At 45.7% G+C, this 26,356-nt stretch overlaps 1 long non-coding RNA gene across 1 annotated transcript; it reads left to right on the top strand.

Moving 5' to 3' along the window:
- The first annotated feature begins 15,369 nt into the window (after positions 1-15,369).
- On the top strand, positions 15,370-17,810 carry LOC311247569. The gene is made up of 3 exons (XR_014620853.1): positions 15,370-15,499; positions 17,546-17,625; positions 17,742-17,810. It is a non-coding gene; the product is annotated as an uncharacterized lncRNA (long non-coding RNA).
- Positions 17,811-26,356: the final 8,546 nt, after the last annotated feature.

The following is a 26,356-nucleotide window of genomic DNA, read 5'->3' as shown; positions in this document are numbered from 1 at the left end:
AATTAACGTTGCGTTAGCGTGAGCTAACTAAGCTAAGCAGCTAACCGTGAGAGGAGAGGAGAGGAGAGGGGACTTGGGAAGGAGAAGGGGTGGGGGCACTGGGCAGTCTACCTTTCTGTGGGGGACTGGGTTGAGGGGCATTCTGTGTGTGTGTGTGTGTGTTACTGAGGATGGACAGATAATGTTGATATTTAAACATGAATACATAATAAATGTATTCATGATCATCATGCAACATAAAACAATTGTAGGAAGTTTGGGAGAGGAAGGGGTTTTAGCTTGCGTGTTGTGAGTTCCAAAACATTTTACTTAAAGTTTAAAGCTCAATATATAAAAAGTGAACAGGAGGTCTATTTGTATTAAAAACAATAGATTGTTTTTCATTTAAATGTCTGGAAGAGCTCAAAAATAAAAACATCAATTGATATTTCCGTAGCCTTTTCTTAGTTGATCTAAATGTGACTGATTGTGTTAAATGGGCACATAATATCGCCTCATATCGATTGCAGGCACCTGAATCGTATCGTATCGTGGCAGACTTTGTGATATCGGCAAATATCGTATCGTTGTCCAAAGAATCTATATTGTATCGTATCGTGATGAAACTGGTGATTCCCACCCCTAACATGGGTACCTTGGTCGCGTAGTGTATCTTGTAGACCAGGCCCATTGCAAGTTGCTGTACTCTGTCGTCTACTCTAAGCCATCCTAGGTTGTCAAAGTGGGCAGGGGTGAGGTGGGTTCTAGGAGTCAGGTCAAGTAGTAGTCTGACTAGCTTGTTTTGAGATGTTTGTAATTTGTTTTTTAGTGCCTTTGAGGTGCTTTGGTACCATGAGGTGCAAGCATAGTCGTAGTACCCTTGAATGAGTGCTCCTGCCAGAGTTTTCAGGGTATTCTTGTTTACCAGAGAGGAGATCCGGTACAAGAATCGCGTTCGTTGGTTGACTTTTTTTAATTACATTGGATGCCATTTTGTCACAGGAAAGATTAGCCTCTAGGATGGAACCCAGGTAGGTAATTTCATCTTTCCTTGTGACAATATTGTCACCCACTGTAACCGAGAAGCCGTCGGTCTTGCTGAGTTTGTTATTTGAACCGAAGAGAATGGACTCTGTTTTGCCCAGGTGTAATGATAGTTTGTTGTCGGCGAGCCATATGCAGATTTTGCCTAGTTCCGAGCTGAGGGCTCGGATCTCCCTTCCCCTGTCACGACCGTCCCCGTCCCTATCCAGGGCTGTACGCTAAGCTTTTTCACTAGGGGCACAGTTGCCCCTAAATGAAAAATTTAGGGGCAAATAATATTTTTTAGGGGCATTTTTTTTTAATAATAATTTTACCATTATTGTGCAAAAAAAGATGTTCCTCCTGCCTCATTACTGTGGTCCTTTTATTTAACATTTAAGTGCTTTTGTTTTCAGGTTTGTATCTTTTATAATAAACCAACTGAACTTCGTATTACCACAGCTGCAAACATTTCTTCTTTCATTGATAACGGTGTATTATAAACAGTGTTCTCAGTATCTGCTTCTGCTCTTAAAATAAAGCATTTAAAAGAAGAAGTTCAGGCCCACACACTTCACCATTTTCCTGTGGTTTATTAAAACACAAAACACACCACAGTCTTCAGCAATAAACTGGCTGGCATTAAATGTAACTTAGAACAACACCACACTCTACAGCAATGAACTGGCTGGCATTAAATGTAACTTAGAACAACATGTGGTAAGGCAAGGGGAAAGAGACTAACACACACAGTGTGCACCCACACACACAGGCCACCAGGGGGCATACTGCTCTGCCATTTAAACACAGAGAACCTCCTTATCCCACTGGCTTTTATAGTCAGGTCGCCTAGCTCGCTTGGCTGAGTTCATCCAGCGGTCCACAGCAGGACTTGGATCATACTCTTCAATACTTGGCCCCTCCAGGGTGATTCTCATGAGATCCTCAGTGGTGGAGACTGCAAGGCAGCTTCTTTTGGAGCTCTTTATACGATTCTGTGCAGAGAAGCCTCTCTCGCACTGGGCAGCTGAGATGGGCAGCACCAGCATCAGCTGTACCAATTCCAGTATGTTCTAGTAGGGGGGTGAGATGGGCCTTATATCTTATCTATAATCACCAATAATAGGAGGGCAGCATACAAACACACAGCACTGTTGGCTTACCTTGTAATCCTGCCTGTATGGCTCCTTGGTCAGCATGGTCTCCCACAGGCCACTGTAGGACTTGTCCCGGAAGTTCTGGCTGACTAATATTTTCAGCCCCTGCCACTCGTCCTGGACAGCAGCCAGGTCACACCCTGATCTGTAGGATTTAACAGAGGGAGTGACATCCAATACCCAGACATCATTGTTTTACATATGGTACAGTGCAAAATACACATGGTACAGCAGTGCAAAATACATTCTTACCTCTCAAGAGGCTCTCTGAAGTGCCTCATCAGGTCTGCCACATCACCATCACCATAAGTGAGAAGGGTGTCCTGGTTATTCGGCCATGAGTCATGGTTGAAGACCCTGAAGGACTGTACAGGGGTCTTGACTTCATCGTCATCAATCAGGAGAACACCAAACCTCGCTTTTAGCTCCGTCACACCGATGTTGATGGCTGCCTCAATGTGCTTCTTCAGCCCGGGATGGGTGAGGTCTGTGAGGCCTGTCCGAATCCCCTTCAGTGGAATTCCCTGAGAGAGAGAGAGAGAGAGAGAGAGAGGGGGGGGGGCACACACACACACGACATAATTGTTTTAAAGACTGCATTTAAAGACTGCACTTCTCCCCTTATCCTCAAATGTTATATTGTGTGAAAAGGCCTATAATAGTAACTTTATTCTCACACTTCTGCCCTAAACATTTATTTCCCTTGGATCCTCACCACACTCTTATCCTAACATACCTGGAATCTGCACTCATCTCCATCCTGTTGCAGTGTAAGCATGGTCTGGATCTTCTCCAGCATGCCTCCTGACTTGGCCCTAGACTTCAGTGCTTCTAGTCTGGTCACGGTTTTCCTCAGCTCTGATGTGGCTTGGGGGAGGATGAGGTCATTCTTCTGCAGGGTGAGGCTTGGGGGAGGATGAGGTCATTCTTCTGCAGGGTGAGGCTTGGGGGAGGATGAGGTCATTCTTCTGCAGGGTGAGGCTTGGGGGAGGATGAGGTTGTTCTTCTGCAGGGTGAGGCTTGGGGGAGGATGAGGTTGTTCTTCTGCAGGGTGAGGCTTGGGGGAGGATGAGGTTGTTCTTCTGCAGGGTGAGGCTTGGGGGAGGATGAGGTTGTTCTTCTGCAGGGTGAGGCTTGGGGGAGGATGAGGTTGTTCTTCTGCAGGGTGAGGCTTGGGGGAGGATGAGGTTGTTCTTCTGCAGGGTGAGGCTTGGGGGAGGATGAGGTTGTTCTTCTGCAGGGTGAGGCTAAGTGTAGAGAGCTCCTCAAACATGTCGGAGAGGAAATGGCAGAAGACACAGAAAAGTGCATTCTCCATCTCTCTCTTTATCTGCATCAGTGAGTAGATCAATACAAAATACATTTGGGTTAAAAAATGTATTCCCCTCCCTGCCTGCCAATTACTCAAGTCTGAAATGTAATTTTTAGTTTTATTTATTTAATTTTGTGACAGAGTACTGGCCAGGTGCTCCATGTGCTGCAGGACAACAGAGTACTGGCCAGGTGCTCCATGTGCTGCAGGACAACAGAGTACTGGCCAGGTGCTCCATGTGCTGCAGGACAACAGAGTACTGGCCAGGTGCTCCATGTGCTGCAGGACAACAGAGTACTGGCCAGGTGCTCCATGTGCTGCAGGACAACAGAGTACTGGCCAGGTGCTCCATGTGCTGCAGGACAACAGAGTACTGGCCAGGTGCTCCATGTGCTGCAGGACAACAGAGTACTGGTCATGGTCTGTGGCGAGGTCCTTGCCCTCTCCATGCCGCAGGAACACTTTGAGGGCTCTGTGGACATGGGGGATCCAGGTCCTTGCCTTCTACATGCCGCAGGAACACTTTGAGGGATTTGTGGACATGGGGGATCCAGGTCCTTGCCTTCTACATGCCGCAGGAACACTTTGAGGGCTCTGTGGACATGGGGGATCCAGGTCCTTGCCTTCTACATGCCGCAGGAACACTTTGAGGGCTCTGTGGACATGGGGGATCCAGGTCCTTGCCTTCTCCATGCCGCAGGAACACTTTGAGGGCTCTGTGGACATGGGGGATCCAGGTCCTTGCCCTCTCCATGCCGCAGGAACACTTTGAGGGCTCTGTGGACATGGGGGATCCAGGTCCTTGCCCTCTACATGCTGCAGGAACACTTTGAGGGATCTGTGGACATGGGGGATCCAGGTCCTTGCCCTCTCCATGCCGCAGGAACACTTTGAGGGCTCTGTGGACATGGGGGATCCAGGTCCTTGCCCTCTACATGCTGCAGGAACACTTTGAGGGATCTGTGGACATGGGGGATCCAGGTCCTTGCCTTCTCCATGCCGCAGGAACACTTTGAGGGATCTGTGGACATGGGGGATCCAGGTCCTTGCCCTCTACATGCTGCAGGAACACTTTGAGGGATCTGTGGACATGGGGGATCCAGGTCCTTGCCTTCTCCATGCCGCAGGAACACTTTGAGGGCTCTGTGGACATGGGGGATCCAGCGTGTGCCTTAGACGGTGGACGGTTGGCAGATATTCACACCAAGCTCTTCAGCGATGCGATGTAGCTCTCTGTTGATAATTGATTGATTTTTAGTGTGGGTGAAAACACATGCATCACAGATGTAGGCACTGCCCAAAAGGAAAACACATTAAAGTATAACAAACCACGTATTTCCAATGTGGTCCTTGATGGTAAAACATCAAATGACATACACACACACATTAAAAAACAAACAATATTTACAATAATTCTTACCTGTTGGACTTTCCACTGAAGTGGTAGGTCTTCCATATGAGACGGAGCAGATCATACACCTGGCACACCATCGGCTCCTTCTTCTGGATGGTCAGGATTGCCAGCTCTAGTCTGTGAAGGTGAAACAGAGTCAAAAACGATCAAACTTCTTCTCCCCCTCGCTGTTACACAAGTAGTTTGAATGTCTGTGCACGTGTGCGTCTGTGACGGTTAATACACATAATTTAGTGTGTGTGTGTGTGTGCGCACACGTGCATGCATATGTCTGCTACCACATAAGCAATATTTTCAGTTACAAACCTGTGTGTCATGCAGTGGATGGGGACAATATGCCCCCCTGCCTCTCTTTGCAGGAGAGCAATCACTGATCCTCCCCGGTGACCCATATTCACTGAGGCACCATCCGCCCCGAAGCTGATGAGCTTTTTCATCCAGGCATCGTCCTCTGGGCAAACTGCTTTTTCATCCAGGCATCGTCCTCTGGGCAAACTGCTTTTTCATCCAGGCATCGTCCTCTGGGCAAACTGCTTTTTCATCCAGGCATCGTCCTCTGGGCAAACTGCTTTTTCATCCAGGCATCGTCCTCTGGGCAAACTGCTTTTTCATCCAGGCATCGTCCTCTGGGCAAACTGCTTTTTCATCCAGGCATCGTCCTCTGGGCAAACTGCTTTTTCATCCAGGCATCGTCCTCTGGGCAAACTGCTTTTTCATCCAGGCATCGTCCTCTGGGCAAACTGCTTTTTCATCCAGGCATCGTCCTCTGGGCAAACTGCTTTTTCATCCAGGCATCGTCCTCTGGGCAAACTGCTTTTTCATCCAGGCATCGTCCTCTGGGCAAACTGCTTTTTCATCCAGGCATCGTCCTCTGGGCAAACTGCTGCTTTTTCATCCAGGCATCGTCCTCTGGGCAAACTGCTGCTTTTTCATCCAGGCATCGTCCTCTGGGCAAACTGCTGCTTTTTTCATCCAGGCATCGTCCTCTGGGCAAACTGCTGCTTTTTTCATCCAGGCATCGTCCTCTGGGCAAACTGCTTTGAATGCAGCCTTGGTTGCATCCAGAACACCTTGAAGGAAAACACAAAAACAATAAGACTTTTTGTAGCCTTGATACAAATAAGATAGTGACTCAATTAATTAAACTATACAAGAAAAAAGGCTTGAGTGGCAATGAGTGGACCACCTACCAATAGCATGGGAGTGCTGAAGGGTCTGTTGTCCAATGAGCATATTCACTGGCTTCCCACCATCCAATAGGCGCACGTAGACAATCTCACATTCTGTATTCGATATGTCAGTGTCTCCATCAATTAGAACGGCAAGGTACTTTGCAGTTCTCAGCTTAGCCGCTAGGCTCTCTTTTAAGAGATCAGCAACTTGCCCGATCATCTCCGCACACCTGTGTGAATGAGAACACTGTAAGCGCTGGCCTAATATACATGCCATGTTTATTGTACACATATTATAGTCACATAACATTATGACACATCACATGCAATTACATCATGGATGGTACACTTGCATCCTAAGATGCCATTACATTGTTTTGGGTAGCATTTAGAAAAACAAATAATTGTCTATCTGTATGTCATGTATGTCATATATGTTATGATGAATTGAAAATGGGGGACCCTGATGTAAACAAGACGAAAGTCTTTCTCAGGTCTGCATCCCCTAACAATTGTGTGTATTGAGCTGTACTGTATTGTACCCATTCTGCAATCTGTTAATACAGTTTTCAATCAATACAAGATACAAGAGTTTTATTTGTCAAGTATACAATGAAATGCGGGGGGGTCTTGCCCGCAACGATGTGCATAATTACAATAGTAATATTAAGAATCCAATAGAACGACATTGTGCAATAACAAGTAACAAAGTAGGGCAATCAATCAATCACAGGTATTACTAATGGAAAAATATTACCTGACATGGTTGTCGTAGGTTGGATTTATATCAACCCCGTTCTTCTTGTGAAGAGTGATGAGTGGCCCAAACTTAACGAACGGCTCCTCTTCCTTGGCGATGAAGTAGGCGATATTCATTTTTATTTTGAGCTGCCTCCTTTGATTTGCCTCGGAAATAAAAACTTGTCTACTTAATGCTGCTGTCACCGTAGAAGACGAAGATTTATTGGATTGCATCATGTAGATGTCTCTGCACGCTGTGTGCCTTAAAGTGGAAATGAAGCAGTGCGATAAATACATATTCATAGCATCACATTAGTATTTAGATAAGCCACAGAAGAAATCACGTTATAAAAATAAGCAGTTTCTAAGAAAAAACGATTTGTTGTGTGCATTTCTGAAGCATTTAGCATTATGGGCGCGGCCATTTTGTTGCTGACGTCATGCCAATGGTTGGGTGTATACACTGCTGGTACACTGCCTATAGTGAATGGGTCAGTCAGTAAATAAAATGTTGCCTACAAAACAACGGGACCGCGGTGGTTCTGTTTGTATTGCTCCTGGCTGTTCAAACTAATTTTACCATGTGAGAGAGAGGAAAGTTGGTTAATTTCCACAAACTACCAGTGAAAAAAACAGTGTTGTTGGCATGTTGGCTCGGGCTGGCTGCACTCAGGCGGCGCGACCAGCCTGTTGGACAGGGAAGGAGGATCTGCAGAGAACACTTCATTGCCTCGGATTATGTTGTTGGGGTGGGATGTTTGTCCAGAAGACCACTAATCAGCTGAAGCCTGATGCGGTTCCCTCGGTCTTCGACAGACAGACCGGCGTTAGCTCTCGGGAGCGATCGCTAGCTAGTTGGCACCAGCCGGCGACCGGCGTTAGCAACCGGAGCGTCGCGGAGCATTCAGCCTGCTGGCTACCTAGACCCACTTCAACCAGCGTCGCGGAGCATTCAGCCTGCTGGCTACACAGCTTGTCGGTGTGCTAATAGCCTCTGCAAGCTAACGGTAGCTGGCTAAACAGCTTGTCGGTGTGCTGGAGCCTGGAGCCAGCTACCGTTAGAGCTTCGTCTTGTTTACATCAGGGTCCCCCATTTTCAATTCATCAGGACATATATGACATACATGACATATGATACAGATAGTCAGTACTGCTACATCTATACATTTATGACATACCAGATTTGCAAATACAGTACTGTTTGTGATACAGAAGGAGTCAAGAAAAGGGAGTATATACATTTGACGTAGAAACTGTACATTACACACTACAGATGGTCACTACACCATCTGACTGGGTTTCCTATGGGTTCACCATTTAGATTAGATTAAAATGTATTTCATCATACAGCAGCACAAGTACAACGAAAATAAGTTTGGCATCCAACCAGAGTGCAAATGTAACGGTAAAGCGCAATAGCAATATACAATGTACAGGAGATTAAACTGGGTTGATTGATTGATTGATTGAATTGGGTATAGAATATATAAATGAGTAAACTACTGACTGAGTGTAGTACTTAGTGCTAATCAGATGTATGTACAGAGTTGTAATATTAGTATGTAGTACAGTGATACATACAGGTATAAAGACAATATGGTAGTAGTAGTCATACTGACCAGCAGCGTAACTGGTAGGTAAGGGATATAATAGATATAGTATCTACGGATTATATGCAGGTATATTCAGACATATATGTATAAATGGTGCATTTATATAGCGCATGAATGAATGAATGATCATTACATTTTATATAGCGCTTTTCTAGACACTCAAAGCGCTCCCCACAATGTAGGGTGATGAATGATGAATTGAAAATGGGGGACCCTGATGTAAACAAGACGAAAGTCTTTCTCTGGTCTGCATCCCCTTAACAATTGTGTGTATTGAGCCGTACTGTATTGTACCCATTCTGCAATCTGTTAATAACATTTTCAATCAATCAATCAAGGCTGGAAATTGCCTCCTTCGCAGGCTCAATGGCTCAATCCTCTGCTTCGAGCCTTAATGACTTCCGCCCTGTTGCACTCACCATGAAGTGCTTCGAGAGGCTGGTCCTGGCTCACCTCAAATCTGGCCTCTCACCCTCACTGGAAAGTCACTAATTTGCCTACCGTGAGAACAGGAGCACAGAGGGCGCCATCTCCTCAGACACCGCTACATTCCGCCCTCTCCCACCTGGATGAGAGCAATACCCATGTGTGCGAATGCTGTTCATCGACTTCAGCTCAGCATTCAACACCATCATCATCCCCTCCAAACTCATCTCCAAACTTGGTGACCTTGTGGAAACCTGCAACTGGATAGTACTAGACTTCAGGATAACAGACCTCAGTTTGTTAGGATGGACAATCTCACGTCCTCCAGCCTCACCCTGATCACCGGCGTCCCGTAAGGCCGCATGCTGAGCCCCCTTCTCTACTCCCTCTTCACCCACGACCGCACTCCTATACATGGCACCAACACCATTGTTATCAAGTTTTCAGATGGCAGCACAACACACCGGCTCGTCACTGGTCAAGAAGGCTCACCGGGCGCCTCTTCTTCCTAAGGAGACTGAAGAAAGCCCACCTGTCTGCTCAGATTTCTTCTACCGGTGCGCCCTTAAAAAGGCATACTCACTAACTGTCTGCATCACAGTCTGGTACGGCAACTGCACTGCCTCTGACCGGAAAGCACTGCAGAGGGTGTGGTGATAACCACCGAACGCATCACCGGTACGCGTCTATGCCTTCTACAACACTGTTCGGTTTCCGGGTTCCTCTGATTGGCCACTAAGCCCACGTGACCCTGCGCTAGCACGCCCCCCTTATCGCCGCCAGTTCGCGCGACAAGCCCCTTCAATGACATTCGCAAGGGTGGTGGCAGCGTAACAGCGTTCACCCTGATGTAAAGTAGCGATTTTTTTATTGGTTTGTCATAACAAACCAATTACATAATCCAACATATGTGTAAAGAAACAACATAGCTGCGTATTGCTGGCTCTCATATTTGCGAATGCAACAGCGTTCACCCTGATGTAAACAAAACAAGTCATTGATAAGCTACGGCCATATTAGACACATAGCCATAATTTAAGATATAGTTTATGCATTCGCAAATATGGGAGCTCTGTCATTGAAGGGGCTTGTCGTGCGAACTGGCGGCGATAAGGGGGGGGGGGCATGCTAGCGTAAGGTCACGTGGGCTTAGTGGCCAATCGGAGGAACCCGGAAACCGAACAGCGTTGTAGAAGGCATAGACGCCACCGGTACACCACTCCCTGCCATTTGAGTCTATCCATCATAAACGGTGTCTGAGGAAGGCATGCAGCATTGTCAAGGACGCCTCTCACCCTCCTCCCCTCCGGGAGACACTACAGGAACCTCCACTCCAAGTCAAGCAGACTCTGGAACAGCTTCTTACCCGAGTCAGCTGTCATCTCTCTGAACTCTGTGCCATGGTGACCCCCCCCCCCCCATACCATATAAACTCTGACTCCATTGCCTACACCCTAGGCTCTGTTACCCGTACTGTACAACTTTGAACCCTGTTGCCTGTAAGGGAAATAATTAAAACACATCAATCAAGCAAACAACCAAATAAAATTACATTATATATTACTATCGCACTTTACTGCTACATTTGCACTCTGGTTGGATGTCAAACTTCTTTTCATTGTACTGTACTTGTGCTGTATGATGACAATACATTTTAATCTAACCTAATATAAATGTATATATATACGGTATATAAGGCACTATTGTACATGCTAATCATACAGAGTTAAATGGGTAGACTATAGTTGAGGTAGGTAGTTTCTAAAGTAGCTTATGGACACAACTTAATACCGCACCCTTTCTCCTTTGCCCCCCACAGAGTTCCTGCTAACATCTCCCCTTCTTCTGTCCAGGTGGGAGTTGAGGACTGGGTCTGTTTACAATACATGGATGTGAGTGATGGATAAGTTGACGCTCTCTCGCATCGACGAGGACCTGGAATCCTCGGAAGTGGCTGCCCTGTGTTCAACCTGTCCTTGGAACAGGCCGTCATCCCCACCTGTCTGAAGAAGTCCACCATCATCCCTGTACCCAAAAAATCTACGCCCGCTTGCCTCAACGACTACCGCCCTGTAGCCCTCACCTCCATAGCCATGAAGTGCTTTGAGAAGCTAGTGAAGGGCTACATCTGTTCCTCCCTCCCCATCAACCTGGACCCTCTGCAATTTGCATATCGCCCCAACAGGTCCACGGAGGACGCCATAGCCCATGTGCTGCACACAGCAGCATCACATCTGGACAAGAGGAAGGGGAACTATGTGAGAATGCTGTTCATCGACTACAGCTCAGCATTCAATACCATAGTCCCCTCCAAACTCATAGCCAAGCTCAGGGACCTGGGCTTGAACTATGACCTGTGCCAGTGGGTCCTGGACTTCCTGACGGGCAGACCCCAGGTGGTAAGAGCCGGCAACTGCACCTCCTCATCCATCACGCTCAACATAGGGGCCCCCCAGGGCTGTGTTCTGAGCCCCCTCCTCTACTCCCTGTACACACATGACTGCGTAGCACAGCGGAACAACAACACCATCATCAAATTTGCTGATGACACAGTAGTGGTGGGCCTGATCTCTGCCAACGACGAAAGGGCCTACCTGGAAGAGGTAGAGAACCTGTCACAGTGGTGTCAGGAGAACTGCCTCTCCCTGAACGTCAGCAAAACAAAAGAGATGATTGTGGACTTCAGGAGGTCGGGGGTCAAGGACTACAGCCCCCTCAGCATCGACGGGGCACCAGTTGAGAGAGTGAACAGTTTCAAGTACCTCGGAGCCCACATATCCGAGGACTTGACATGGACCACACACATTGACAGTGTTGTGAAGAAGGCACGACAACGCCTCTACTTCCTCAGGCGCCTAAGGAAGTTCCAAGTCAGTCAGAAGATCCTTAGGAACTTCTACTCATGTACAATAGAGAGCATCCTGACCGGCAACATCACCTCCTGGTTTGGGAATAGCACTGCACAAGACCGTAGCAGACTACAAAGAGTGACACGTTCAGCCGAACGCACAATTAGAGGGGGGCTTCCCACCCTCCAGAACATTTACAACAAGCGGTGCAAGGGGAAGGCTAAGAGAATTATTAAGGACTCGAGCCACCCGAACAACTGCCTCTTTGAACTGCTGCCGTCAGGCAAGCGATACCGGAGTCTTATGGCGAGCACAGAAAGACTCAGAAGGAGCTTCTATCCCCAGGCCATCAGGCTGCTAAACGAACAATAATCGCTAAACGAACAATAATCACTATGCAACAACCATCAAATGCACACAGCACACACACCCACACGCACACACACACTCACTCAAACAAACAACACACTGCAGCACCCACTCTCCACACTTTAGATCACACAAACACACTTACACTTTATATTTATTGATAAAGGATTTGCACTACAACTCGTACACCTACTGTGAATTGTACCTAAACTGCACCTCGTCCATTTATGCCTTGCACTATATAGTATTGTATATTAGTACACTGCACAGTATTGTATATTGTATGGTAACTACGTCTACGAACATTGTACATATGTCTAAACTGAACACTGTGACCTCTTTTTTTTTCTTCTAATTTTTACTATGTTTTTATTTCATACTATCTTGTCATGCACAGTCTCTGGAGCGCAACAGTAAGAAGCATTTTGTACAAAAGTATTCTGTACTTCTGTATGACAACTATTAAAGAAACTTGAAACTTGAAACTTGTGCTTCCTGTGTCGCGATGTAGTCAACAGGAAACGCCTGGAGACGGTGGGTCTTCCCACATCTCTCTCCCACTTTTTTATTTTCTTTTTAATTTTTTTGTTCTCACTTTTTTCTGTATTTTGCTCCCATGCCAATCGTTATGCCAATTCCCTTCCTGGTCGTTGCGTGCATTGCCCCACTGTCGGCCTAGGGAGGGTGTAGAACTACCACATGCCTCCTCCGATACATGTGGAGTCAGCCAGCCGCTTCTTTTCACCTGACAGCGAGGACTCTCACTGGGGGAACGTAACGTGTGCGGAGGTTCACGCTATTTCCCTCCCCATCCCCTCCCTGCTGAACAGGCGCCCCGACCGACCAGTAGGAACCGCAGTTTGCAACGACCAGGACACATACCCCACCGGCTTCCCACCCGCTAACACTGCCGATTGTGTTAGTAGGGATGACTGACCAAGCCGGAGGTACCGCTGACCGATGGATTCGATCACAGACAGTGTCTCTGCGGTGGTAGGCGAGTGCATTCTCCACTGCGCTATCCAGCCGCACCTCTCCCACCTTTCTTAATCCAGAGTACAACATTAGTACCCCCCTCTCCCACCTTTCTTAATCTCTCTTACCCCCCCCCCCATACCATATCAACTCTGAACTCTGACTCCATTGCCTACACCCTAGGCTCTGTTACCCGTACTGTACAACTTTGAACCCTGTTGTCTATACTTAATTTATACCTACCTACTGCTTTCACTGTCTGCAACTTCCCTACACTGTAATCATAATAATCACAACTACCTACCTCATACTATAGTTTACCCATTTAACTCTGTATGATAGCATGTACAATAGTGCTGTATATACCGTATATAATACATTTATATTTACCATATATATATATATGAATATACGTGCATAATTATAATCCTATATACCTACTTATACACCTGCATATAACTCTGTATGATCATCATCATCAGGTGGCTTCTTCGTTCCGAAGGTTGCCTATCACTCTCCAACCCATTCTGTCCCCACTTCTTCTCTCCAACTCCGTGACTCCGCCTCTCACTCCGCTCCAATCACAGACGTTGTCTACCCTGCCTCTTCTTGGTCTTCCACTTCCTCTCTTTCCATCCACCTTCCCCATCACCACCTTCTTGAACATCTCCCCGCTGGATCCTCTCAGAACGTGCCCGCACAACTCCATCTTTCTCTTTTTCAACCTCTCCAGCAGCTGTCCTCCTTGCATATCCGCTCTTCTCAGTAACTCCTCATTCTTGATCTTATCCTTCCATGTTATCTTCAGCATCTTCCTCAGCGTCCACATTTCAAAAGAGTCTATCATCCTCTTTGCCTCTTCATTCAGTGCCCATACTTCTGCTCCGTATGAAAAGACTGACATAACATACGTTTCCAAAATCCTGGTCTTCGTTTTCCAACTTTTGTTTCTTCTCAATAATTCTCTATGGTTCCAGAATGCGCCCTTTGCAATTCAGGTTCTTCTCTTAGGTAGAATGTACAATACAGCATGTACAATAATGCTGTATATATATATATATATATATATATATATATATATATATATATATATATATATATATATATATATATATATATATATAATATACAAATTTTAATTTTTACTGTGTATATATTTATCCACATCTGTCTGTACATACCTGCATATAATAATTTTTACATATCTGCATACTATATTTATATCTGTACACATCCCTTACCTACTCTTACTAGTTACGCTACTGGTCATATTGTCTTTATACCTGTATCACTGTACATATTAATATTACAACTCTGTACATACATCTGATTAGCACTACACTCAGTAGTACTAATTTATATATCTTATACCCAGTTTAATCACCTGTACATTGTATATTACTATTGTACCTTACTGTTACATTAGCATTTTATTTTATATGTGCTGTATAATCTAATCTAATCTCATTTCTGACCTACAATACGAACCCTCAAGCTCAAGTTGCGTTTGTCTTGTGTAACAGTTAGTGTTTCTCTTGCCTTCTGAGTTACATCTTGGACACAGATTGTAAACCAAGGTATGTTTTTTGTGTGTGTCCTTTTGATGTAGGTGAAGGATGGTAAAGAATTTTTTTTGAGGCTGGAAGAGAAAGGTTTGCTGGAAAACCATCACTTCCTGTCCCAGCTGCTCCTAGCGATTGGTCGAGAAGACCTCCTCAGCCTGCTGGAGACCAACGGCAGCCAATCAGAGGAGAGTTATGGCACACAGACGGATGCAAGTCCCGTTCTATCACATTACAGGTAAAAGCAGCCACAAAGTTATTTAACCTTCCAACACCACACCGCCCTGATGCTAAGGTATTGTATATTGTATAATTATTGACTTTACTTACTTCTAATAACTTATTTTTTTATTTTAATTTTTTTTACTTACTTTCTATTTACTGTATGTAGCACACTTTCAGGGGCTCATACAGAAACAAGCATTTCATTATAAAGTATTCTGTATTTTGTTGTGACTAATAATAAACAAACTTGAACTTGAAGGATAACAAAGCTGACAATAAAAACTTTTTCTTTGTCTTCCTCTGACCCATTTCCTCTTATCCTTGTTATTCCTGTTTTTCATCGCTCCCTTTTCCTCTGTCAGGGTGATGTTGTATCGGATACATGAGGATATAACTCAGGAGAATCTGGAAAAGATGACATTTCTGCTCAGCGACAAGCTAGGCAGAGGACCTCTGGAGGCTTGCAATGTGAGGATGAATATAAGGGAAAAGTGCTACATGTACACACACACAGACACACAGCCAGCCACAACCAGTTTCTCTCTCTTATAGACACCATTGGATGTACTGGCTGAAATGGAGAGGAGGAGTTTGCTGGCAAAAGACAGACTGGAAGAGCTGCACGGAATTCTAATGGAATGTGATCAACAACTGGCCCAGAGAATGCAACAGTACCGACCAGGTATGTGCGCACGTGCGCTGAAGAGAGGAAAACCCAAAAAAGTCTGTTCATCATTTCTTCCAACACCTATTTTCTGTATGTGTACGCTGCGCTATATAGCTAGTCCATATTACCTTAACACATTGAGCGCCACGGCCCTTCCGGGAAATTAGGCCTAGATGGCCACCGCTTTAATCAATGGGAGGACGGGGATATTTGCGAGTGCTTAAAATATATCTTAAATTATGGCTATGGGTCTAATACACACGTCGCTTATCAATGAGTTGCTTGCAGTCAACATGTACAAAACGGATAGTTTTTTCATCGGTACATTTCCGTTTTATACCGTTTTGAATACGAGTATAGTTTGTGATTTTTAGTAATTCCAGAGAAAGACGCGATAATAGTAGCCCTTTAGTGGAATACACAAAAAACACGCTGTCATTTTTAGGCTGATTTATGAATCGTTTTCAAATAAACGCTAGATTATCGATAGTATATGTGTCCTTATGCACGATACAGAAGCGGGCTGAAAAATCGCTTATCCGTGCCTTGGTCAGCGCCAACGGCACACACACAGACACGTTGTGATCGCTGTGAAAAAAAACATCTGATTAACCCAAGACTGGTAACATAGAGTCCTTACCTGCAAAAAGATTAATCCAATTCCTGATCGCCATTCCAAATATTGATCGCATTTATTGATCCAACGTTATATATCCAAAACACATAATCCACGCTGTTCAGAGTGTCCCCAGTCAATGTGGTATAACATACTGCATGCCCGAGAAGGAAAACCTGGACCGGACTTTTTTTTTAAATGCACATCCCCAGCCAATCCAATCCAATGATGTGCAATACCATCCGGGAGACGATAGGCGGCGGTATTTGCCCTTTTGCGAGCTCAGACCCATTCCCAACGATAACATCAGGTTGGATGGATGAAAATGAATGGGTATCGCTAATAAAAGAAATAACGATTAAAACCTGACTATAGTCGTGATTGGCGCTCAAGCGTCGGCGTGTTAACCCGACTATACTCGGGTCTGGCGTCCAATGTGTTAATGTGATTCTTCACCCAAAAGTGTACAGTCTCACTTAAAGGTGACATGCATTATAAATGTCTTTTTTCAGTGTCTAGCATTGTATTATAGTAATAGTAGTTAGTATCAATGTGTCTGTGTCTCTAAATACCATATTGGCGGATTGCTCTCATTCAGCTCAGACCATTTCCTGGTTGAAAAAATCAGGTCATTCTGATTTGACTCGCATGGTGATGTCACGTGGCGAGGATGGAGCGGATAGTGATCCGATTGGCTCTGTGGTTGTAGCGCGAGCGAACGAGAGAGAGAGGGAGAAATACACCCTCGCGACAGAGCACACATACACGCGCGCGCGACGCACTGTCAGGGAGAGAGAGAGAGACAAGGGGACCTGCTAATCTCACACATGCAGCCCTGTTTACACAGTGCTCTCTCTCTCGATTCGGGAGCATAACTAACGCCCCGTCTATAGCGCGTGGCACAGTGCAACACTTCCTGAAACGGGAGAGGTAGAGAGAGGCAAGGGGACCTGCTAATCTCACAGACGCAGCCCTGTTTACATCTCTCTATATCTCTCTCTCTATATCTCTCTCCCTCTCTCTCTCTCTCTCTCTCGTATCACGCTGTGTGGGTGACTGTCACTGAAAGTGCTTATGGGCGGAGCCCAGCCAATAACTAAAAATCCTGAGGCTGGAAAATGATGCTTTTCAGTACTCCATTAGAAATATAAAACAATGATTTTTTTTTTAAATAAACCGTACAGATCCATAGACTCACAGGAATTGTGTAAAGTTGCCCAAATAGTGCTAGGAATAGCAATGCATGTCTCATTTTAAAAAAAACTAAAAAACAAAAAAAAAATCTGAAAACACCACTCTCCTCAAAATATAAAATGGACTTGTGGCGCTTCACCTGAAGGGTTCCGTATATAACTTATTAGCATCTGAATTGATTATGCGGTTGTTTTATTTGCAGTGTACAGTGTTTGTCATCGGACAGCGTGATCATTTGTTGTTATTTGCAGGTCGTCAGCCTTCCATTCAGCCATTCAGCAACCTGGATTCTCCGTCTAGATCATCTTCCCATTTCAGCATGGACAATCGGGTGTGTGTATGCTGCTTGTGCGTTCAAAGATGTGCGTGAGAGAAAGATGAGACACTTTCCCTCTGAATAACCAACTTGCTGACCATTCTGTTTGTGTTTCTTCTCTTCGTATATAGAGGGTCTGTGACTTCCCTCAACCACAACACAGCCTGTCGATATCAGAGACACAGTCCAGCCGTAAGTATCTCTGTCTCACAGGATTACTCACTTATTACTAATTACTAGACGTGAATGACTAATTTATGTCTATTTTATTGCACTGTTCGTATTCTGTATTTTGTCAGAAACCCGCAAATAGTCTTTTATAGTTAATTAGTTAATGTCAGCAATCTATCCTAATCAATAAGATTGAAACCGCACGATTCCCAATACAAGTGGGGCCTCAGAGACCCTGGAGGTGGGCGGGGCCCCAAAGACCCTGGCGGTGGGCGGGGCCTCAGACCCTGAAGGTGGGTGAGACCTGTGCAGGAACCTCTCTTGGGTTTTAACCCTTTCACTGCCACACTACACAGTGAAAGGGTTAACCGTTTGGTAGTGCGGCAGTGAAAGGGTTAACACAGAAATCTATTGCAATCTTTAAAAAAAAATAAGATTTGAATGACTTTAATTACAAATCAATTCTCTTCTCATTTTATGCCTGTCTATAATTATGCCAATTCTATGCTCGTTTTATGCCTATGCAGCTAACCACCAGCTAACCTTAGCATTTAGCTGCACTGTGGCTTATTCTACACAGAAATACCCCGACAAACACACGACGACAGGCAGGAAAATACATTTAAACTGCAGGAAAACGACAGGAATTAAATGTAAACTTAGTAGCTAACGTGACTCACCGTGAAATTAATTACTGACCAACACTCTGAAGACTGAAGTCAAAGAGAATCGCCTCGTGTGCGCGAGACAGGTCAACACGCCCACCTGTCAGTCATTAGGTCGTGCACTGCCCACGAGCCCACCTGTCACCAGCTGCAGACCTCATGGGAGAACGGTCTCGGATCGCTCACAGCGCCACCCCCACTCAGTGGCTGAATTGGAGTATTGCGACTGGACTGTGATAATAATGTCATGTTTATATTAGATTAGATGATTCGATTTTTATATCTGTATATCTATGTTGTGTATGTCATAAATGTCATTATGAATTGAAAATGGGGGACCCTGATGTAAACAAGACGAAAGTATTTCTCTGGTCTGCATCCCCTTAACAATTGTGTGTATTGAGCTGTACTGTATTGTACCCATTCTGCAATCTGTTAATAAAGTTTTCAATCAATCAATCAAGCAAGCAACAGGGTCTATGCTTTTACCAACGCGTTCGTGTTTCCGGGTTCCTGTTTTACGCTCTGATTGGCAAGGTCATGTGACATGTGCGCCAATCGTGGGACGGCAAGTTCTGCGCCTATTTCCGGGTCGAACAGGTTAGAGTTTGGAATCAGGGCAGGCGTTCTATCGCCGCACGCTCTAAGACAAACTCTAACCTTAACCAACTTCGAAAGAGCGCCTAAGCTTAACCAGTGTAGAAACTTGCGGTCCCACGATTGGGTCCCACGATTGGGGGACCCTGATGTAAACAAGACGAGATTTCTCTGGTCTGCATCAGGGGCGGGGCTAGGCGGTGGCTACTTGGGCTCAAGCCCTGAATGTTTTCTGAAAAGCCCAGAATCTATTTAAAAAGAAATATATATATATAATTAATTTTTATTTTTTTATTTATTTTTTTGGACAATTAATCATTGTTACATGAAAATATGTTTGCACCAGATTTAGCAGAAGCTAATTTCCATCTGTAGTCTATCCAGCTGCTAACTGTATTTGAGTGAGTTAAGTCTTGGTGTTATGGTAGACTCAGACCATAAGCTTTAAATCACAATCAACAAGTTGACAAAAACATAATTCTTCCACCTTAGAAACATAGCTAAAGTACGGCCATTTATAAATCAAAAGGACGCTGAAAACCAGATCCATGCCTTTATCTCAAGCCGACTCGACTACTGTAATGCCCTCCTTACCGGCCTCCCGAAAAAATACGATGATAACTATTTTATTGCAATGCACTATTGCATTATTTTATTCTATTTTACTAACTATTTTATTGCACTGCACTATTTTACTTTGTATCAGTGATAATCAAACCGTAAACAAAGACGCATATTAACACTTTCAGCGCCAGATGGCGCTGTTTACTGTTACTGTTGAAAGGCCAGCGCCGTGGCTGTGTTTGCAGGCCTAAAGCTATATTATATATATATTAGAGAGAGAGAGAGAGAGAGAGAGAGAGAGAGAGAGAGAGAGAGAGCGAGAAGGCATGTAAGTGAGAGAAAGAGAGGGAATGCGTGTGTTTGTGTGAGACATAGAGAGAAAGAGTGTGTGTGTGTGTGAGGTTTGATTGAAAACTTTATTAACATATTGCAGAATGGGTACAATACAGTACGGCTCAATACACACAATTGTTAAGGAGGATGCAGACCAGAGAAAGACTTTCGTCTTGTTTACATCAGGGTCCCCCATTTTCAATTCATAATGACATACGAAACATAGATATATATCATGACATTTATGACAAACATGACATACAGGTATACATATATATTTGAGTAATGTTACAATTATATATCACATCAATCCTCATGGAATGTATGGAGAATGGTTTTAACCTTCCATTTATGAATGTCTCTCATTTCACTTTGATGGCGTTATCTAGTCTGTAGTCTGTTCATTACAGTAAATGTTTAGAAGAACGATGGCATTAATGTTATATTGTAAACACAAACTGGCAGCTGAGAAACCTCACCTGACTCGATGCCATTTTGCTCATTTTATCAGCCGACCTGTTGAATGATGCTGTAGCAGAAACACAATGGTTGTTAGCTAACATTCTGTTCCTCGGTTGTGTAAAATAATACATAATATACTGTATTTGTATATACTGTATTTGTATAGCACCTTTCATACAGAGACTGCAGCTCAAAGTGCTTCACAACAGAAAAAAGATAGGCATAAAATGAACACATGCAGACATAAAATCAACATGTTTCACATTAGGATCTAACATCCCAACAGGCCATTGTGTTTATGGGTTGATTCAGTTTTAGATAGACAATAATAAAAAGAGTAAGATAAAATAGACAGTAAAATAGTGCAGGATCAATAAAATGATATCTTATCTTATGTATGTTCTCATGTACTCACTCACACAGTCAAACACACACCAACAGGTAAAGGACCATGATGAAAAGAGGCTCTTGGGCTTTACTGTGTCCAACAATATGATACCTCCTGGCGAGGCAGCATATATCCATTATCTATGTATGTAACATATTTTATAGTCAGTAAATAATTTAAATTCCATTCAATTTGCCACCCCATCTAAGAGAAATATGTAAATGGCTGAGTAAATAGCTTGTAACCAACAACTGTAGTTATCTGATCATATCAGAAATTAAGCAGGAGCATTTGAAAGAAGCACATTAACCACATTGTCGTGAAATAACTCTACAACAAATGTCCATAATGACAGATCTCCGGATGGTCTGGCTGCACGACGTCGACATGCACTGGAACCAACATTTGACAAGAAATTATTCTACATCAAGGATCACAAATATCATTTTTTCCTAAATGATCTGTATAACTATGTAATTGTTTGCCTTCTGAAACACCCGTCATATGGTTAGGTAGACTGATAATAAAACATGCTGTGTGGACACTGACCAGAGTAGCAGGCTAGCTAGGCTTCGTGGATATCCCTGGTTCATTCATTCATGGATACCCTGGTTCATTCATTCATTCATACCCAAATGTTTTGCATGATGGACCAAGGGCTAAATCATAACGGGGGAAGGAGTCCGATGGGTCAAGTAGGTAATACATCGGCGACCCAATCCGTGTGTGTGTTCCTGTGTGTCGCTGTCGCCCATCTTACATGATGTGTGTGTGTGTTTGCTGCATGACAAAGACATGGCATGAATCTCAAATTATTGAGAGCCAAAAACAACGATGGAGGCACAGAAGAGACTACTGCAGGTTGTAGCAAACAGTGAAGTAACATTACAGAAAATGACTGCGCGGATATTAAACCTTTACGGTACTACAAAAACGTCACGTTACTACTACGGCCAGCGCGGCGTTGTCGTTGCTAAGGTAACATAATTTTCTTTTAGGAAATGCGTTAACGTTAATTCCACCCTGTGGCAGCCATGGAAGAGAAGACAGTTGTTGCTGCTGAGGTTGAACAACCCGACGTCGGCGGGTTGAGAGCTTCTGAGGAGGCCATCAACTTTCTGTCCAGCATTGGTAAGTTACTAATATACACACTGCCAGATCATGTTCTCCGTGTCCGTTTCTTTTGAGAGAACCGTTACAGCACCACGGCGCACCCCCCCCAGCGCTGTTATCAAAGAGCTGTAATAAATATAACCTGGCTTCCTGTGCGTTTGAACTTTTAGGGTTGATTTCAAGGTTTTACTGTTTGCTTTTAAATGTCTGAACGGCTTGGCACCGGGCTGCCTACCTCTCGGACCTGCTGGAACCTTATGTTCCTCCAAGCCAGGTCCCTCAGCTACGATTAATTGAAAATGGGGGACCCTGATGTAAACAAGACGAAAGTGTTTCTCTGGTCTGCATCCCCTTAACAATTGTGTGTATTGAGCCTACTGTACCCATTCTGCAATCTGTTAATACAATTTTCAATCAATCAATCAAACTCCTCTGATCAGCTCCTCCTGGCTGTTCCCAAGTCCAGGCTGAAGTTTAGGGGGGACCGTGCGTTTGCAGTGGCAGCCCCAAAGCTCTGCAATGAGCTGCCACTGCATGTTAGCAGGCCCCTGCACTCTGCAGGTGTTTAAATCACGCCTCAAAACACATTTATTTGCTTTGGCTTTTAAACAGTTTGAGATACCTGCCTTTTTTTACGTGACATATTGTATATGTTTTTATTGGGTGCTTTTATCTTATGTTGTGGGACTTGTACAGCACTTTGGTCAACTTTGTTGTTTTTAAATGTGCTCTATAAATAAAGTGGATTGAATTGGATAACCTTGCATGCGTTTCGTCCAGGCAGTGTGCTGCAGCTTGTTGCATGATCCAGCTCCCTCTCTCTCTCTCTCTCTCTCTCTCTCTGCCTGTGTGATGTAGACCCTGTGGAGCTGCAGAAGTGTATGTTTTCAGATGCTCTGGTGACAATGTCTGAGGGTGACAGAGAGTTGGGGGAGTTAATTGTGACAGTGGAGTTTACCAACCGAGGCCAGCAGCCCTGTTTACTGCTGCATGCCCACAGCCGTGGTGCCATTGACGAGGCGCCCTGTGGCACAACAATCACAGGTGATGGGCGGCGAGGTGGAGGCTAAGATGATCCCTTTTCTCTTTTTGTCTGATTATAAAGTTACAAACACCCATCTAATCTCCTTCCTTCTGTTTCCATCTCTACGTAAGCCTACCTATCCATGGACCTGGAGACGCTGGAGCAAGACCAGCGCGAGTATGTCAAGGTGAGTCCGTCTGTCTCGTGTGCTGTTATTACCGTCATTTCAGCATCGTGGCTCACCATCACAGCCATAGATTTATACAGGGGTGTAAAGTACTTGAGTAATTGCCCATACCCATGCTGATTGGTCCTTGTGCAAGACTATAGCGGGGATCTTTGATTAAACACCTGCTATCAGAAGAATAGACAGTCAGAGTGACAAGCTACAGAAGATGGCCACAAACGATAGTACGAGTGATGAAGAGTAAAAAAAGGTTTTTACTTTTACCTTTTAGTACTTAAGTACATTTAAAAGTAGAAACTTTTTTACTTTCACGCAAGTGTGCTATCATCGATCAATCGGTGTGGTTTAAGGGCAGGAACAGGAAATCCAGAACAAGCTCTGGTGGAAGAATAGAAGAGGCCGAGCTAGAGCGCCCATCCAACCTCTTCATTGACTGCTGTGACATAAAGGCTATATATATGCCCACGGTGGGGACCAGGAGGGAATTGACATGCCTTTACCCCCCGCCACTACTAAAGAAGTAGTCCCCGACACGCCCCGGGAGGAAGATAACCCTACAGAGAGAGAACTCTGCACGGAAGAAGAAGAGGAGAGCGCAGAGGAACTAGAGCTCCAGGACTCCCCAACGAGTACCCCCAGGAGCGGTTCACGCAGGAGCGGCTCACCTCCACTACCGCCTTCCCCCAGCGAAGCGGAGAGGATACTACAACAGGCGTTCCTCGTCAGCCTGACAGCCTCTACCGAACGCGATCGGCTCCAAGCACAGACGCTTAGCGAGCGCGAACGTCTCCAAGCACAGGCGACCAGCGAGCGCGAACACCTCCAAGCACAGCAACGGAGCGAAGAACAGCGCACAAGTCTGGAGATGAGACGCTTCCAGATGGAAGAGAATATGGCAAGAGACCGCGCCGACGCCCAGCGCACCGCTGCCGGTGCCCAAAGAGACGCAGAGCGCGACAGACTACAAGCGCAACTAATAGAGCAGCTGATCAAAAGGACAACTCCCTCTCCCTCCGCCAGGGGCTCAAGGAACTCGTCGAGACAGCAGTCAAGAGCAGCGTCACCGCAACGAGCAAGCGACCCTGAACTTGACCAACAGACCGAGTCTAGACCCCCCGCAGACCCCCTTCCCATACCGGTCCAAGCGAGACCCAGCTACAAGGAAGGAGCGGCCTACACTGCGGAGAAGCTAAATAAACGATTACAAGATCTGGAAGATTTAATAGAAGAAGAAGAGGGAGAAGAGGAGAACCAAGCCCGACGACAGCACAGTACTCCACCGGACCAGGAGGTCCCATACAGTCCAGGCTATACCCCCGCGGCGCTGCGCTACAGACCCCCGACTCTATTTACGGGTGAGCACGACGCACGACCAGCCCCGAGGAACAGTACCTGGACCAGCGGGCCATGGTACCCTGCCAGTACCAGCCCACAGCGAGGCGCAAGAGGGGACTCGCCCAGGAGGTCTCTCCCCCAACGCTCGCCGATGTATCAGCCATCCACGGCGTCATACAACGCCACGCCGTCATTCCCAGACTTCGCCTATGAGAGTCGAGCACAGTACACGGAGCTCCGGATGTGTTTAGAGACAATGATGGTGGATGTCGCTGATGAACGCCACAAGTATGCAATACTATTGAAGCACCTGAAAGTAGTATTGAGAGCGCACAATATAGCGCTAGCCTATGCTACCTCCTCGACCCCATACACAGCGGCCCTTGCAGCGCTGGATCAAAGATATGGACGTATATGGGATTACGTAATCCAGGAGATAAGGCATATTGACCGCCTACCCCCAGCCACAGACAATCGCTCACTAGACGACCTGTCAATCAAAGTGCAGTCCCTGGTGGGGATGCTGGGAGCTCAACGGGAGAAGGGCAGGCATGAGCTGTACGCCAACTCTAACGTTGAGAGGATTTTGGAGAAGCTGCCACCCGCAAGACAGGAGCGCTTTCGACGGCAGAGGGACTACCGAGATCCCGACGGCCCCGAGCCATCCCTCCTTGATCTGGCCGACTTCCTGGCGAGAGAGGTCAGCAGCTTACGACTGGACACCTTCGGGCGGAGCACGCCAAGCTCCAGAGAGGGACCCAGGAGAATAAGTGATGGAAGAAGATCGGTGACTGTCATGCACCAATCAGAGTCAGTACCGAGCAGTAAGAGTCACAGCACCCCCTCGAGAAAGGAGAAGTGGAAGATAGCGTGTCCCTACTGTGAGAAAGAACACTGGCTGTCACAATGTGACTCATTCACAAAGATGAATGCAGAAGAAGTGAGCCAATGGATAAAGTCCAACCGGCGCTGTTATCGATGTGCGCGGCCCCACATGGCAGCCGAATGCCGCCTAAAGAAAAGGTGCAGCCGGTGCGATGGAGCCCATCTAGATATACTACACGATAGTAACGGAAGACGGCCTATACCTGCACCACGGAGCGGCACCAAGGCAAGTGTCATGTACATTGACCCCGCCAGCAGCAACGGAGCTCAAGTGCTCTTAAAGGTAGTCCGTGTGACATTGAGCTACCAGGATAAAGTCATGGACACTTACGCCGTCCTTGATGACGGGTCAGAGAAGACCCTTCTGCTCGCCTCCGCTGCGACTCAGCTGGGACTGCGGGGGAGCAAGAACGAAATGACGATTCGGACAATAAGAAGAGATTTAAAGACGATAAAGGGCGAGAATGTCTCCTTCACTATCGCAGCCAACGGGCAGCCAGAGCGACGGTACAAGATCACAAATGCTTTCACCAGCCAAGAAATAGGACTCTCGCAGTACACCTACCCTGTCACCAAGTTGATGGATAAATATGTGCACCTGCGCCAATTACCTATCCCGCTCATAGACGGCGCTACCCCGACCCTATTGATAGGCTCCGACCATGCAGAACTCATAGTCCCGATTGACCGGGTCCATACAGGCCCCCGAGGCTGTCCTGCAGCAGTCGAGACCCGCCTAGGATGGACATTACAAGGCCCCCTCGCTAAATCTCTCAACCGAACCGCAGCCACTAGCTGCTTCCACTCCAGAACGACAGAAGAAGACACCACTCTCCTGCAGCATGTCGAGAGGCTATGGACCCTAGAGACAATGCCCTTTAAGAACGAAAAGAAAGACATTCGCTCTAAAGAAGACATTTACGCCATCAACCTACTCGAGCAGGGGACAAAGAGAGTCACAGTCGGTGGAGTGATGAGATACGCAACTCCACTCCTGAGGCGAGAGGGAATGCCCCCCTTTC

The sequence above is a fragment of the Notolepis coatsorum genome (genome assembly GCF_963971535.1).
Source record: "Notolepis coatsorum genome assembly, contig: SCAFFOLD_987, whole genome shotgun sequence".
NCBI lineage: Eukaryota > Metazoa > Chordata > Actinopteri > Aulopiformes > Paralepididae > Notolepis > Notolepis coatsorum.
Note: the sequence above shows the minus strand (reverse complement) of the source record. Positions and strands in the feature narration are given on the sequence as shown.